A 15271-nucleotide genomic window follows, 5' to 3' on the forward strand; every position below is an offset into this window, starting at 1 on the left:
ATTATGTAACAACCATTGTGAGTAAATGTATACGTGAAATAGGATTTATTCTATTTATCTAAAACAATTAGAACTAGAACGATTTCAGGGCGGCACGGTGGCGTGGTGGTTAGCACTGTCGCCTCACAGCAAGATTTTTACACAGAAGTGTATACCTCTGTGTGAAATCTAGTTCCATCCAACTTCAGGCTTCTCAATTCTAGCCAGCTAAAAAATGCCACAAGTATACAAGGTGTTAATGGATTCTTTGTGGTCATACCGACCACCATGACATGTGTTGGAGCTACAAACACAAGCACTCAAGATGCTAGCAGTTTGCATCCAAAGGCAGAGGATGGTTTTGGTTTAAGTAACAGCTGTGTTACCTGGTGACTCTCAGTCACGGTAGTGACAGCACCTACTGAAAATACTAAACAAAATGTGTGGGCCTCAATTTGAAATTCATTCACATCCGTGTTTCTTTTACTAGTTCAAGCAATTACACAAGTACCTACATGCAACCACGGAGGCGTAAGGCTTACTCGGTCACTGTAGAACCCGGATGGCTGGGCCAGACGTCAACGGCTCACGTGGCTGATCACACTGCTCCGAGTCCTCCGTGACATACGAGCACATCCAGCTGGAGAAATGTGCAAACGGTGTCAGGGTGTGTGTGTGTGCGTGTGTGTGTGTGTGTGTTCTGTGTCTCGTGTTACAGCACAAAGACCTCCCTGCACTATTTGTTCTGTGGGAACCAGCGCACAGTACTTATGTAACCGGCCGCCGTCATGACAACAAGACTACACATGTAAACGCCACTTTGTCCCTGTGGCTTCTACAGGTGTTTGAAGGGTGTAAGATGAGCCATAACAGCTGATGAGCTCGAGGGTGGGGGTAGCAGGGTGGAGGCAGTTGACAGGGGGAAGATGAGACACTCGTGCCCGCCCACACTGACATTTTCTTAAATCCACCTCACAACGTTTGGCCATGCTGTCACATACTGCCTGAATCGTGCTATTCTGCTAACTGCCACCAGAGGGCCACATTACATCTGGAAGCCCAAGCTAACCGCTTGAAAATGGTTACTATGGTGATGTGGCTAACTGGATGGGGCTGTTGGGGACTTTCCTCTTGTCAGCCCTTAGTTTAGGGAGGTCAGAGGTCGAGATCACCCGTAATCGCTACTTGCAATCCAACACAGCAACACCATACAGTGTAAAAGTCTCAATGTCATATGTGACACTCTCATATTCCTGTTATTTTTATTTCCCTACCCCCCCAAAATGATATTAGAAAGGTTGCCTTGTGGTTACGTGCAATGTTGAACCAGAGAATTACAGTGAATTATGATGAGGTTAAGTTTCACCTCTCTCCCTCTCTCCATACACAGGCTGACTATTGCTCGATTGCCCACATTCACACTTTAGTCTCTTTTTCTCATCATTTTCCCTCTTTCTCGCTCTTATTAAGTGCACACAGGCACACGCACAAACACATACATACATTCTTGCTTTGTGGGGGGAAATACTTCTTTAACGGTTGGTCCCACAGGTTCCCACTTTCCAAATATGGAAAGAGTCTCAGGGTCTAACAACGCAAGTTGTTCCCATAAAGATAGCTGTACAAATGTACACACAAACACACACACACACACACACACATACAGAAACTCCTTTTTGCTCTGATGGGAGAAAGGCTCCCTTGTCGAGGTGAGGCGAGCGCTTGTTGTCGGCTCTCACTCTGGCTTCCTGTTCTATTCTCTCCCAGGAAGTGACACACACTCCTGGCCTGAATGGTAGCCGCCTGGCTCCCACGGGTGACAGTGATGTCATCCTTTGCGCCTCTCCATCCGTCCACGCTGCCGCCGTGTCTGGAAGGAGAGAGGTAAAAATGGCGTAAGATGAAGATGATGAAGTTTATGCAAGATCTCCCTTTTTGGACCTTTGGTCCCGGTTTTGCAGAGTCATGGTGCAATAGTCCGCTGCGCTGATTGTCGGCTCCTTTCTTAACGAGTATGATTTTTGTTCTGAATAAAGTAAATCACGGCTTGAGGCGCACGGCAGTTGGCCAGGACGGTGGATGGGGGGGTGAGTGTGGGAGACGGAGCCGCAGCATAAATCCAAGACATGCTCAGGATCTTCACGCAATTTGGCAGCAAGCATTAGTCACGCTGTCACTGGAAAACAACACAACTGCTTGTTCACTTTGGTGTTTGAAGCGTTTGGAGATTATGAAGAGATACGTGTTGTCCACGTGTAAATATATCCAACATGGACATTAGTTTGTTGTGTAATGAAGGGAGCGTCATGCCGGGTTGCGTAACAGCCTTTTCACAAGAACAGTATGCAGATCGATCCAGTGGTGCATGGAAGTTACAGAAAGCCCCTAATGCACACTAGTGTGCACGGTGCCCAGTATTATCAAACCTCAGCATACGTGTTACACAGAAATCATTATTGCATCGCTGTGTATTATGACATAACACAAAAAATCATTCATTTAATTTAATAATATTTGTTTAAAAAAACATGATGGAGATGGTTTTGCTTTTTCCAAATGGAAGTTTTTGGAAATTGAAATCATTGCATTCTGGTGAAGGTTTGAGCACAGGTTCCCTTTATTGTCCAACACACTTCTGGAGGGCCCGCTCCATTTAGGGCCCCACCCATCTACTGGACTCCAGCACATTTATACAACACCCCTGGTTCAATCAACAGAGCAAAGAGTGGTATGATAAGCCTTCATAAAATCAGTTTGAATCCAAGGAAACGATGATGTAAGCTAGGAAGTGATTCATGCATGATCCGGCACCTCGGGCCCACAGACCTGATACTGATGCTCCCTTTCCGTCGAGATCCCCCAACTTCCCCCCACCTCTTGAGCCATCTTGTTCATACGTAGCTGTTCCAGGAAATGAAGTGGAATTCAACACCATGTGTAGATGCTTGATGTGTGAATCACAGAACCGCCGCCACTTAGCTGCCAAAATCGATTAACCCAATAACATCATCCTGCAGATATCGTCTAAAGAACAACCACATTCTGTGGTGTAAGATGATATGGATCCGAGAGTGAAAGTTGGCTCAAACCCAACCACTTATCATTGGGAAACCAGGCACGGTATACAGGGGTCTGCAATGTGGGGAGGTCAGTGTATGTGTGTGTAAATTGCAAACTCAAATTGTTATCCAACCCTGCTAATATCTGTTGTGCTTTTTGAATCAATCAGCTCTTTTATAATATGATAAACTCCCAGCGAAGCAATGCAAGCCTCATATGGGCCAATTAATACAATATCCAGCAGTCCTGCTTGATGACCAATGACTTGGTTCAGACCAGTAAAAGCATAATTACAACAAAACAGTTATATCACTTTTCTCAGGCAACTGCTTTGCCATTGGAGTCCTAACCATCTCTTAATGAACTGACATCTAACGATGTCTTTTTCTGGGGTTCCGGTGAGCCAAAGAACCGCAGAGTGTGTAATCAGCAACGTGAGACGTAGCAATGGAGTTGGAGTTTGAGAGGCGTGTGAAATCAGTTTTTATCATCAGACAATAGCCGGTGGGTTCAGAAATTGACAATGCTTTCTTTAGCAAACACAGATTTTTACTGGGATTGTCTCATTTTTACACCCTAAAAACTTAAAGCTGCACTTGCCTAATTGAATACATTAGTATTCATAAGTGTCTTACACCCTAACTACCAGTTTATTTAACATCAATTAATTTTGATGTTTTTTCAGTACAGTTTGCAGATAATTTCACACAGGAGGTACACACAACCAGCTACTGTACTGGTGAGTGTAGCATTTGGCAGTTAAAGATAGATATTTTCCTGTGGAGTTGGTGGAGACTAAAAGCGAGACAAAAGACAAGCTATGGGATGTTCAAAAAAGCATGATTCTGCTAATTAATTTCTGATTACAACTTCATATGTTGATGATGTGCACTTGTTGTAATTACCTCTTCCAATAATACATGCTGCCATCAGAATAATAAAAAACAAAAACATCAGAAAAAATGTGACACACCAGGGCTTTAAACTATTGTCTATCCCCCTCAACATCTTTCTGGTATGTTACAAACGATATGGATGAGAGAAAATAGAAATGCCCGCCAATCTCATATCTTCATATCATCCTTTTAAATAGCACGGAATTCATTCCAATTGGATCAGTATCATCCTAGATGCGATGCATCATCTCTGGTAGACTGAAGATGAATCTCATGCATGAGGTTTGGGTTTAAAGCTTTGACCCCTTATTATCATGGCCCTCTCTTCTCCTAGTCTGCATTTTGGCATTCAGACCGGTAAGCAAAGTGCCTAATGCTGACTAAACCAAAACATAACAGTCCAAAGTCGTCCTGCTAACGTAACGGCTCGTCACTGGGCACCATTTATGATGGACGCTGTTTGTCATCCCACATTGCATTTGGCTAAAGGGCCCTATTTTATTTCTGTTATTCATCTGGATCTAAAAATAAATGTCAGGTTCTGAGACCTACCACCTGTTTCAGTCATTAGTGACATTACCAAAAAGAGGCTCATGCCGTAGTGGTGTGTACAGCCCTGGCTTCCTGCGTACGTAGCTGCGTGTCAGCGGAGCTGGTTCACGCGGCGGTCAGGCAAAAAGCCCCGAGGGAGGCGGCATGAGCCTGGCTGTGCAGAGGTATGCTAATACAAAATGCTGACAGCAGCAGGGGAGAGTATCAATCTCAACTATAGTATAGAGTAGCATAAAAAGACCTTTTAAGTCAGCAAGGCTGCTATGCTTCACAGGGCCACACACATACATACACTTAATGCAGCTGACACACAGCTGACAAATATACTGCACAGGCAGCGACACACTTAAGCAGAACAACTGTGGAATGGACAGTTTACCGTGTTCTTTGTCGACTCTGCAGCTCACGCTGTGTTTTATGGCGTGGTTTCAAATCCGCAGCCGCTTACAATAAGCTGCGGTCATGGAAAACAAAAGGCCGCGCAGATGATATAAGTGTGACAGAAACTGATTCTGTGAGTGGAGTCACACGGCACGATGAAGGAACACGTTTAACGCAGGCACAAAGAAATCTGAATCAAACACAAACAAAATGCCAGCAAGGGTCTCAACCACCAGACCCCTCACATGCACATACAGTATATGTGAATCGTGGATTCATTACACAGTTTAACATAAACCTTTAACAGTGTAAACGTTTCACTGACGATTGATATCTAACAATATTCAGTACAATGTGATCAGGACATCTTTTATGCTATAATAATGTTACATTGGGAACAACCAATCAGTGTCTTGACTGGAGGAGAGCTAGTAACGTGTCGTTGGAATCTGCGCTTGATTCCTTCTCATTTGGTTCATTAGCGTCATTTGTGGCGGCCTTTGAAAATGTGCGTTATTTGCAACCATTCGCTTTGCTTTTGGTGTGACAGCTCCGGGTGTGAAAGGTGAAGCCAATGCGGAAGTCTCTTTAATGGCATTTTTGATTTCTGTATTAATGTAGTAGTTTCGTTGGAATGTCCTTCTGTCCTCGGTCCTGGACTTTCTCCTTGACACTGTAGCAAAGATTCAGTTTAGTTAAAACATGATGCATTCAGGCTCTGTTCAGAGAAAAGGATTTCTGCTCGATGAAATATTATAATAGACCAGCTGCTATAACCCAAATACAAAGGGATCTGTATCTGGCCATATGGATCAGCATTAGCAGGATCAGTGGCTAAATAAATGATGGGTTCCCAAAAAATGGAACATTTAGTATTATGTTGATCTGATTGTGGCTCGATCCGTGACTCTGATTCTGTGACACGGTGAATGTTATTGTCCTCACTAATAAAGGATTATAGCATCTCATCTTATTTCACATTCCTTCTCGCTTCCTGGCAATGATCTTCTGCCATCAACACGTTATCGACGGATCGGTTACATGTTTCTTTTCAAAATAAACTTCCACGTTCACAAGAAACCTGCAGTTACTTTATGCATGCTTACAGTTTCTTACTTTACTTGGTTAGGTTTAAGGTTTATGAACACATTATGGTTTGGCTTAAAATGAGTAGCTGTTGGTTTCGTAAAATTTGTATGCTTATTACGTAATGTAAGTAGAATGGTTATATAGTTATCTACACGTATTTGTTAGATATCCACATTATGTCAAGAAAAGGATTACTGTCCAAACGTCAGTATTTAACAAGTTTGGAGTGAGACAGAGATCGACTTGATTGGATAAAAGGTTCATCACGCCCACGAGTACAAAAGTGTTTGACTGAATAAAAAAAATGCTCTGAATGTATTGCATTTCGCTGCTTAAGACGCAGTTAGACTCATTATGATCCTTCATGCATGAAGTATTCATTTCTACAAACCATTAGACTTTCCTCTAAAAGCTGCAAATGACAGAACTATAGATGTATTTGTATTGAGTTGTAATATAAAGGAGGTGCCTGTATTGACAAACCCAAAGATTAAATGTTTTCTGAATTAATATTTAAATCAAATATTTACTAAGACTGGATCATCTTAGAGTATGCTATATTGAAGAACTCGTATCATTTCATCAGTCCAGTCCAAGTAGAAGTCTATCCTACAGTTTGAACACCACAGTGCCCACATGCCATCAAAATTCCTTTGGAAAGAACGGCCACATCACGGGATGAGCTTCAAGGCTTCCTGAAGCCTTGTACAAAGCGCAAACAAGGCTGACGTATTTCTCCTCACCCTTTTTTCCGTCCTGGAAAGGAGGGAGGACAAAACAAAAATCTTTCCTTCTGGAGAATTTCAGACATCTGGCTTTGTTTGGGCTCAGTTCCGGGAACAGATCACAGCCGCTGCCCGGCCCACTCCCAGCTCCGCGGCGGCCGGCCAGCCTCCCTGGACACGGATAAACTATCTTAATACGCCAATTTGAGGCGGGGCTAAAAATAGCAACATGTCACTCGTGGAACTAAAGTTAACTGGAAAACAGGCATTGAGGGGTGGAACAGGGGGGGAGGGTGGGGATGGGATGTGGAGGGGGCGGGGGGCGGGGCAGAGAGAGATTTATGAAAGATTGAAAAGCTGCATGAATGAATTAATGGTAGGCGGGTAGATGATGGATGATGGACGGATGGATAGATTAATGATAAATAGAAAGATGGAACGATGATAAGTGAATCGATGGATCGGTGATAGTTGGATGAATGGATTGAAAAGTGGATGATAGATTGATGATCAATGAATGGATGGATGAAAAGATGAATTGACGATGTATGGATGGTTTAATGGTTGGTGTGGTGTTTGGTGACAATAAAAGTGGGGCAAGGTGGATGTGTATGTTGCCATGACAACAGTTTGAGGCCCTCAAGCCGGTAAACAGGCTGATATCAGAACATCGAGGATTCTGCTTTCAGCCTTTTGGTTAAAAAAGAAAAACTGATTAAGAGTGTGTGTGTGTGTGTGTGTGTGTGTGTGTGTGTGTGTGTGTGTGTGTGTCCGAGTTCATGCAAGAGAAAGAGAAAAGGGTCATGATTAAACCCCACTTACAATAAAGCAACCGACTTAGTCATTTTCTTGACAGTAACAGCACCTACTCACTTGGCCTACTCGATCAGCCCGTCCCCTTCTCTCGCCTCCGTCACCCACCACAGAACCTCGTCGCTCAACTCAAACACTCTGGCCTTGCTGCCGGGGAAACTCAGCAGCCCAGCGATGAATGCATTTAGGTCGAACACACTCACACACTCAAACACACACACACACACAGTCAGAGTTAGTCAGCAAAAGCAGGAACCGCAAGCTAAATCTTCAACTTCCACTCTACTTCCCTCTTGGCTCTGTGCCATGACAGCTTCCCACATTGAAGGGCCGTTACAGTAAAAGCCGCTGCGTTCCTGGAAACGGCTGTCTGCTGACACATCGCTGCTATGACTCCGCAAAAATAGTTTCATCTGAAGCCAGATATCCCCCCCGGGCATGTGAGGGGTTTGTTAGAAAGTGGATGCAAATGGATTTACGAGTGAAAGATTGAAATCAAAGTGACCAGACTAGTTAAATAAGTAAAACAGTTGGCAGCAGTTCAGCGTCACTACATGGTGATATACGAGTAGACTCTGATCTGTGCGTGTGTTGTCATTTGCATTCACCAAGGACCAAGAAGCTAGTTCTGTGGAAAGCTTCATGTTGTATTCAAATTTTCTTGTAAATAGAACACTTTGGTATGGTTCCTCATTGCACTGCTAACTAATAAGAAGTATGCAAGTAAGTAACTAGGGTAAATTCAGTAGGTCATAGTTGAGGCGGATTTAGGGGTCCACTGTTTAGCTTTATTTTCTGCATGTGTTCCGACTTCTCTTTAGCAATGTCCCCGCAACCATCATATCTTAGCGACTGGAGTTGGCCAAAACTGTAGGAATGTGATCCAGGAACATCATCAGTCCCACATCCTCATGGTAAACACAGCCCAAATGATGTGCTGTCACTCTCCGAATTACTCTTTTCTATAATCAACAGAGTATTTGACTACTAAAATGGCCGTAGTTGGAGGCAGCCTTAGGCTTTCTTTCAACCTGTTGGGGGATTCATCAGAAACTTGCTCAAATGAAATACACCCAGTGCAGCATAGCATCCTGAGGGAAACATATATACGGTCAATCTTCTTTAGTTTATCCTCAGAAGTTCCCATCCAAGTTTAGCAGCGTTTTCCCAACAACACTCCACAAGCACCAATACTCAATCTGTCTTCTAACAATCGATGTCCAAGCAGCAGAGAGCATTCCTCAGCCATTGCCTTCTGACAAAATTCAATATGGTCGTGCATGTCACAATCTGTCCTTCCCATCATGCCACCTGGTAATATGACAGCCCTGGTTGGAAAGGATACCAATCAGACAGAAGAGAGACTTCTTTCTCCAAGGCCTCCACATCATAGGAAAGACACCTGTGCATTGGGCGCGTGGGTGTACATTCCATACACATTCAGTAATAATTAACTTCCCCAAACAGCCACTGAACTTTTGGAATCACCTGAGATATCTGCTTTCAAATATGAATGAGGGGAATATTGCTCTGCTGTCAGGAATATAGAGCCGAGACAAACCAAAACCACAGACAGTCAGAGACAGTCCAGGAAATTAATTTAGAGCACAAGTTAACATGAGGCAAATAGGAGCAGTATTCCAACAATTGAAGAAATGTTGGGACACGTTCAGAAGTGAAAAACACATTCCGTCCGCTTGAAAAAACGATTACATATAATTTATCGCCGGTTTTCTGTTTTTATGTGAAATTTCCCAAAATTGTCGGCCACAAGCCACCTCCAGTGAAACCAGCTTCCAGTACTGATCACGGCAGCGGCAAGCCAAACCCTTAACCATTGGTCCCATTTTCTCTCTATCGCTTTCTCCACGAGGATCACAGTTGAAGTGCAGCAGTGAAATAAATACATAAATAAATAGTGTATAAAAACAGCATGACTTGATTTTTCAACTTGAGGAGTGTACCGCATCGGGTAACCAAACCTCTCCGTCTTTTCTTTGTCCTGCATGGCGGGAGTAAACAGAAAATACCCTGTTCATACAGCCCTCTCTTTAACAGCCTGTAAACAAGAACAAGTGGACCTTCAGAAAACCTAAGCAAGGATAAGCACATCTACTATTGATTGATTTTGTTGATGTTGTCCAAACCGTTTGTTTCCCAATGATGTTTCTTCTACAACCTCACCAGTAACGTCTTGACCCAAACCCCCTACTATGACCACACACACAGACAGTAGCACGAGGACACAGCTTCTGCTCCTCGTAGGCTGTTGTGCTTCCCCTGTTAGCGACACAGTCGGAAAGCCCTCTTGCGGCATGTCAACGGCAACCACGGCCCATAGTTACACCCTCAGCGTGACACAGCCTCTCCGTCGCTGCTTCCAACACCAACAAAGTGCTGTACACAGGATGCTGCCAGCGCACGCCTTGGCAGGAAATGACGCCAGTGAGGCTTCATTCCCGACTCTGGATTCAGCCTGAGGGCGCTTCTTTTGATGCCAATTACTGGTCCGGCATCAAATGTTAGGCGAGTTTGGTGAAAACATGTTCTGAGCTTGCCTTGGACAGGCTAAGCAGGTAAGTGGAGAGGAGTTAGGGTTTGGCAATTAGATGAATGCATCAGTGATCAATGTAGAGTGGAAATTCACTTGTTGACTGTCCGGCAAATAAGACACAATCAAGTGTACATACATATGCAATGCATGGAAGGATAAAACTGCACTGAACTTGATTTTAAACATTCAAACATTCCGGAAATTAAAAAAATTCCGGAAGGTTTCTGCCAACCTGTTTGTTCCAATCTTGTGTCTTTGCACTTCGTTTTGTGAATGCAAAACCTCCCAAAAGGTTCTCCGTGCTACTTCTTTAAAAAAAGAGAACCACACTTTACTGTTTAGATTGTATTATAAAGATAAGTCGCAAACTTTTCACTCTTAATGAATTCCTACCTGAAAGGGGCAGTGGCTTATCTTTTTGGCTCATTTCCTCTATCCATAGTGCAAAGAAGCACCATTTCTGCAAATGCTGTCGTTTTCACCAATTTCACCAACTTCTCCAGGTAGTGTGTCTGGATGACTGCCTACTTCAGGCTAACCAGCAGCCATCGATGACCTGTTGGCTCGTATCACTGACAGGATGTCTCTCGGTTAGACACCGACTACAGGCGTTCCATCTCAGAGTCATTTGTGGCGGCCTTTGAAAATAGGCGTTGTTTGCAACCATTTGCTTTGCTTTTGGTGTGACAGCTCCGGGTGTGAAATGTGAAGTCAATGCAGAAGTCAACTCATCTGGTGGCATTTTTTATTTCTGTATTAATGAAGTAGTTTCGTTGGAATGTGCGTTTGAGTCCTTCTGTCCCCGGTCCTGGACTTTCCCAGTGACACAGTAGCAAAGTCTATGAGACACTTCTCTTTTGATGTATTCCCTCAGTAAACATTGTAAACACGAGTTTATGGTCTCAATATCTAGTTTCATGTCTTTTTCAATAGAGCATTATGTTCATTTAGTAAATTATTGTCTATTTAGAGCAAAACAGTCCATAAAGCAGGGTTTGTTTTATGAAACTGGGTGTAAGCTGGATTCATGATAACTTTTAAGATTAACGGGAAACTGAAAGCTTTTAATCGGCAGTTCAAAAACCAATGGTTGACATTGACATTGGCATTGCTAACTACATCTACTTATAAAATAGACTATATGCTTCCACCCAGTTGAACAAGTTCTAACAAAATAAACATCGATCTGTCGCCTCCAAAAGCAGTCGGCCCCTCCTTCACTAGGTTTAATGACACAGGCGTGTGTGGGCTACACACCCAATGCCCAAAGGTAAATGCCCAAAAATGTCCCGGTCCTGAGTGTTATTGGGAAGGACTCCTTTTGTTACAGCCAATAACTTTTTATTTCATCAATTAAATACAGGCTTTTGTCATTTTGTTAATTAGGAAAAAAGAGCAATATGGCCATGTTTATATTAATGCAGCAATACTTTTTGGGGGGAAACATAACTCAGAGTGACCACTTTCACACTACAGTCATTTGACAAACTGTAGAAAGTTAAAAAAAAAAATATATATATATATATGTATGTATTGATTAGTACAGCTCTAATATTCAATTGTGTAAATCGATGCTGAACTTAAGTTGGAAGTGTGCACATAACCATAGTACCGCACATGGGGGATTTAGAATATTAAGCCTGGAGAAAAAACAAGAGGTTTGAGAGAAAGTAGACACCCCAGTATTCTGAAAACATTTTCTACAGATACACCAGTGTATCCGTTTCATTCCTGTCACACTTTCCTCTCAACCTTCGTCTGCCTGGCAGCCTCTTCCTGTGCTGTCTACCTGGTCCGCCAGAACGCTATTGAGACTATTCCTGTGGGAAAAGCACGCGGCGAGGTAAACAAACCCAGGCGAGGGCTGCGTGCTGCAGACATGAGGCACTCGTACCACCTGCCTATGAACAAGCCAAAAGCCCAACTGAGTGTGATCTGCGGTATAGAAACCCATACAAAAAGAATACACTTTACTTACATTTTCTGTTCCACTCCTCCCAGCTTTTCCCTCATGAAGATTTGCGAGTCAAGTCCTCACTAATTCTCCAGAATTTGGCCTCAGCAAGTGTTTTCCATTTTACTTTGTCCTGTCTTATGCCATCGTCCAACTGAGAAAGTTGTGTTTCCTGACTCTCGCTGTGTGTCCTGTCAGGGACAGAGTTCCACGCTGCTCTCTCTCTTTTTCTTCTCTGTGTGTGTGTGTGTCCTACAAAACAAAGTGGGTGTGTCTCGGTGAAACAAGTCTGAAAATGAGTGCGAACGAGGGCGAAGTGCACACCCCCGTGGGAGCGGACTCTGGATCTGCTCTGCTGTGTGTGTGTGTGTGTGTGTGTGTGTGTGTGTGTGTGTGTGTGTCTCTGCATCTCCACGACCCACTTGTGCGTTAATGCACTCACACACTTTGCACCAAACTGTGTATTTTAAGTTTTCCCAGAAAGCCACAGCAACGTTGGAAGGAAAACAGGAAGCGAGAGTTTTTTTTGTTTGTTTTTTTCACACAATTTGACAGTGTCCAGGAATCAAACCAACAACCCAGGCCTGGACCACACACCTATCCATCAAATAAGCAGTTCCCCCTGCGACAGCCTCAATGGCAAACAGCAGGGAAATGCAAGCAGCCAGTGAGGTGGGGGGGTCAATAAGAGGATCCCTCTCGTCTCCATGGCGACGCCAGTGGCAAAGAGCGTTTCTGTCCGAGTGCCCCTCGCCCCGACGCACACCACCTCCACTCTGCACACACGAGGCAGTGTGGGAAAGCGGTCGCACTTGACATGGCCTCAGCGTGAGGGCTCGCGGTCAGACTGCTGGGTGTCACCATACTGAAGAGAGATTGGCTCTCGTGACTTTGACCCCCTCCCGGCGCTCACAGGTCATGTCTGTTTACATTGCCGACGGCTGAACTCTGGTTGTTTTCTCTGACAGTCTTCTGCCTCTTTTGGTAACCAAGACAGAGAAAAAAGAGAAATGAGAAACCTGAGCTGCTTTTATTTAGATTTTATTCAAATGATACTATAGCTAGGGCCAGCAGGTGACAAGCTATCCGTTCTTATGGGGGACAAATTGTCCTCTCAACCAGCCACAGCAATCCATCTGGGGGGTGTGCTGGAGGTATCTGGGTCACGGCAGCAAACATAAATACAGCTGCTCAGGAAGGGACGCAGGAGAAAACAGGAGCTGGGTCTCCAATTAGAGGCCGCATGTTCCATATAGTCGAGAGAACGACACACATGCAGCCAGGAAGAAGCCTTTAAGACTGTGTGTGTGTGTGTGTGTGTGTGTGTGTGTGTGTGTGTGTGTGTGTGAGAGAGAGAAAGAGAGAGAGAAAGAGAGCGAGGCCCGCCCGCCTGCAGAGATCCCTTCTGACAGAATAAGGCGCCTGTTTACACACACACACACACCTACGCACATTCACTACAACAAAATAGAGCAGGATCAACACTGCAGCGGCCCACAACTGTCAGCTCTCTGGGTGTAAAGATGCGGTGAACAGCTGTTCAGGTTTTCGGCATCAATGAATGAACGAATGTGTTGACTCCCTGTTTTACTTATTTACTTAGTAGTTATGCTTTTGCTGATAAAAATAAATAAAACATTGATAATTTAGGCGGCGCAAAAGTTTTAATGTATAACTCTAAATTGCTATATTGTTGGATGCAATTCAATTACCTCCCTCACACATCCACACACCCAGATGGAGCACAATGTGGTTTGGGGCTAAAGTTCACGGCAAAGTGGAGCGACACGTTGAGGAAGGGCCGGAGGTACGAATCCACATGCACGCACACACACAACCTCACACACACAAAGCCTTTCACAACAGGTAGCATCACGCTGTTCGCCCACACACACATTCTTTTCGTACCAAAGCAAGGTAAACAGATTAATCCACAGAGGGGAAGCACAAAGAAATATTGAATGCACACGCACACACAATTACACACCCACGTAAATACTTGTACCTTTTACTAGCAGTGATTCATACCAATCCGGCTTGTAAATGTGAAGCCTCAGGCATTTACATGAAGACTGAGTGTGTGTGTGTGTGTGAGAGAGAGAGAGAGAGCAAAGGACCTGGTGCTGTAGTTGTTTTCCTAGAGACGGGAATGAGATTAGGTAAAGCCTTCCCCAGACCGGGACGATGCTGTTAATGCTGAACTTCAGCTGCAAAGGATGCACCAAGCTCACATATCAGCATTCTTTCAAAGCGTAATAGCCTTATCCCTGAGGAAAATAAACGCATGAAGTGTCTTAACCATAATGATTCAGAAACATATTTCTGGTCTTTTTTGAAAAGTAGGAGGCTAAGGAATACAAATAAATTGTAAGTGAAACTTTTTCCATTGCCACCCCTTGGCAAATGGTTTCAAAAAGGTTCTGTAATAAATCTAAATAAACAGAACTAAGTTAAAAGAAACACCTGATATTAATGCAACTGACTAACTTTACTGTTCTTTACCTGATATGGGACATTTAATATAGAAACACTAAGATACAACATTTTTAAAATACACTCTCTATGTTTTCTCAATGTTGACTGTTCACTGGGAGATTTACTTTAAAACATTATTTCAACGGAAATAAATCTCTCCAAAAATATTAATGGTATGAATCTTGACCAATATTTGTATGACTGAAGGGCTCTAAGCTATAGAAGCAAGTTTCATTAGATGATGTGAATCAGGATAATGGAATGGCATCAGGCCCGTTGCTGGCTGTGTCCACCTGGCGGGGACACTGATGTACTAAGAGCACAAGCTGGCTTAAATCAGGAAGTGAGTTTTAGTTTAAGGTCGATAGATAGTAAACAAAGCACACCTGGTTAATGCCCTGCACACGCAGCAAACATGGCAATCGATTCAATTCTCTTTAGCTGCCATGTTGCCCCCTTGTGGACCAAACAGAAGGATTATACTGTGTTCTCTTTCTATTAAAAGCACTTCATATTAGCAACACTAAACCAGTATACTAACAGACTACCACCTCTGGTAATTGTACTGCACTAAAAGTAAGAATATTCTGTGAATAATCTTCCATTTTCCCTACATACAAAGTGCAGTTCTTTCTAACGGTCACTAGAGGCCTTTGACAGGCAAATCAGCCTTTTTTATGGCCACAAAACTGCTGGTTTGGGGAGTTCTTTGTGGGAAGATCTCCAAGGCGCTAGGAGTGTTTTGTAGGCGTTTCCCCCAAGCAGTGCACTCTAAGCAGCAGGGGAAGGGGAA

At 43.6% G+C, this 15271-nt stretch overlaps 1 long non-coding RNA gene across 2 annotated transcripts in view; it reads right to left on the reverse strand.

Annotated features, from left to right (window-relative positions):
- Nucleotides 1-15271, reverse strand: part of LOC120818524 (uncharacterized) — a 36745-nt gene that overhangs the window by 1379 nt on the left and 20095 nt on the right. Inside the window, exons 1-3 of one of the 2 annotated variants that reach the window (XR_013467386.1) lie at nucleotides 12028-12246; nucleotides 1719-1849; nucleotides 522-619 (exon numbers count right to left, since the gene is read on the reverse strand). This is a non-coding gene — a long non-coding RNA (uncharacterized LOC120818524). Of the gene's footprint in view, nucleotides 1-521; nucleotides 620-1718; nucleotides 1850-12027; nucleotides 12247-15271 lie in introns of those variants that run through there. The other variant, XR_013467387.1, reaches the window with a different exon arrangement.

This window comes from Gasterosteus aculeatus, chromosome 4, assembly GCF_964276395.1.
Source record: "Gasterosteus aculeatus chromosome 4, fGasAcu3.hap1.1, whole genome shotgun sequence".
NCBI lineage: Eukaryota > Metazoa > Chordata > Actinopteri > Perciformes > Gasterosteidae > Gasterosteus > Gasterosteus aculeatus.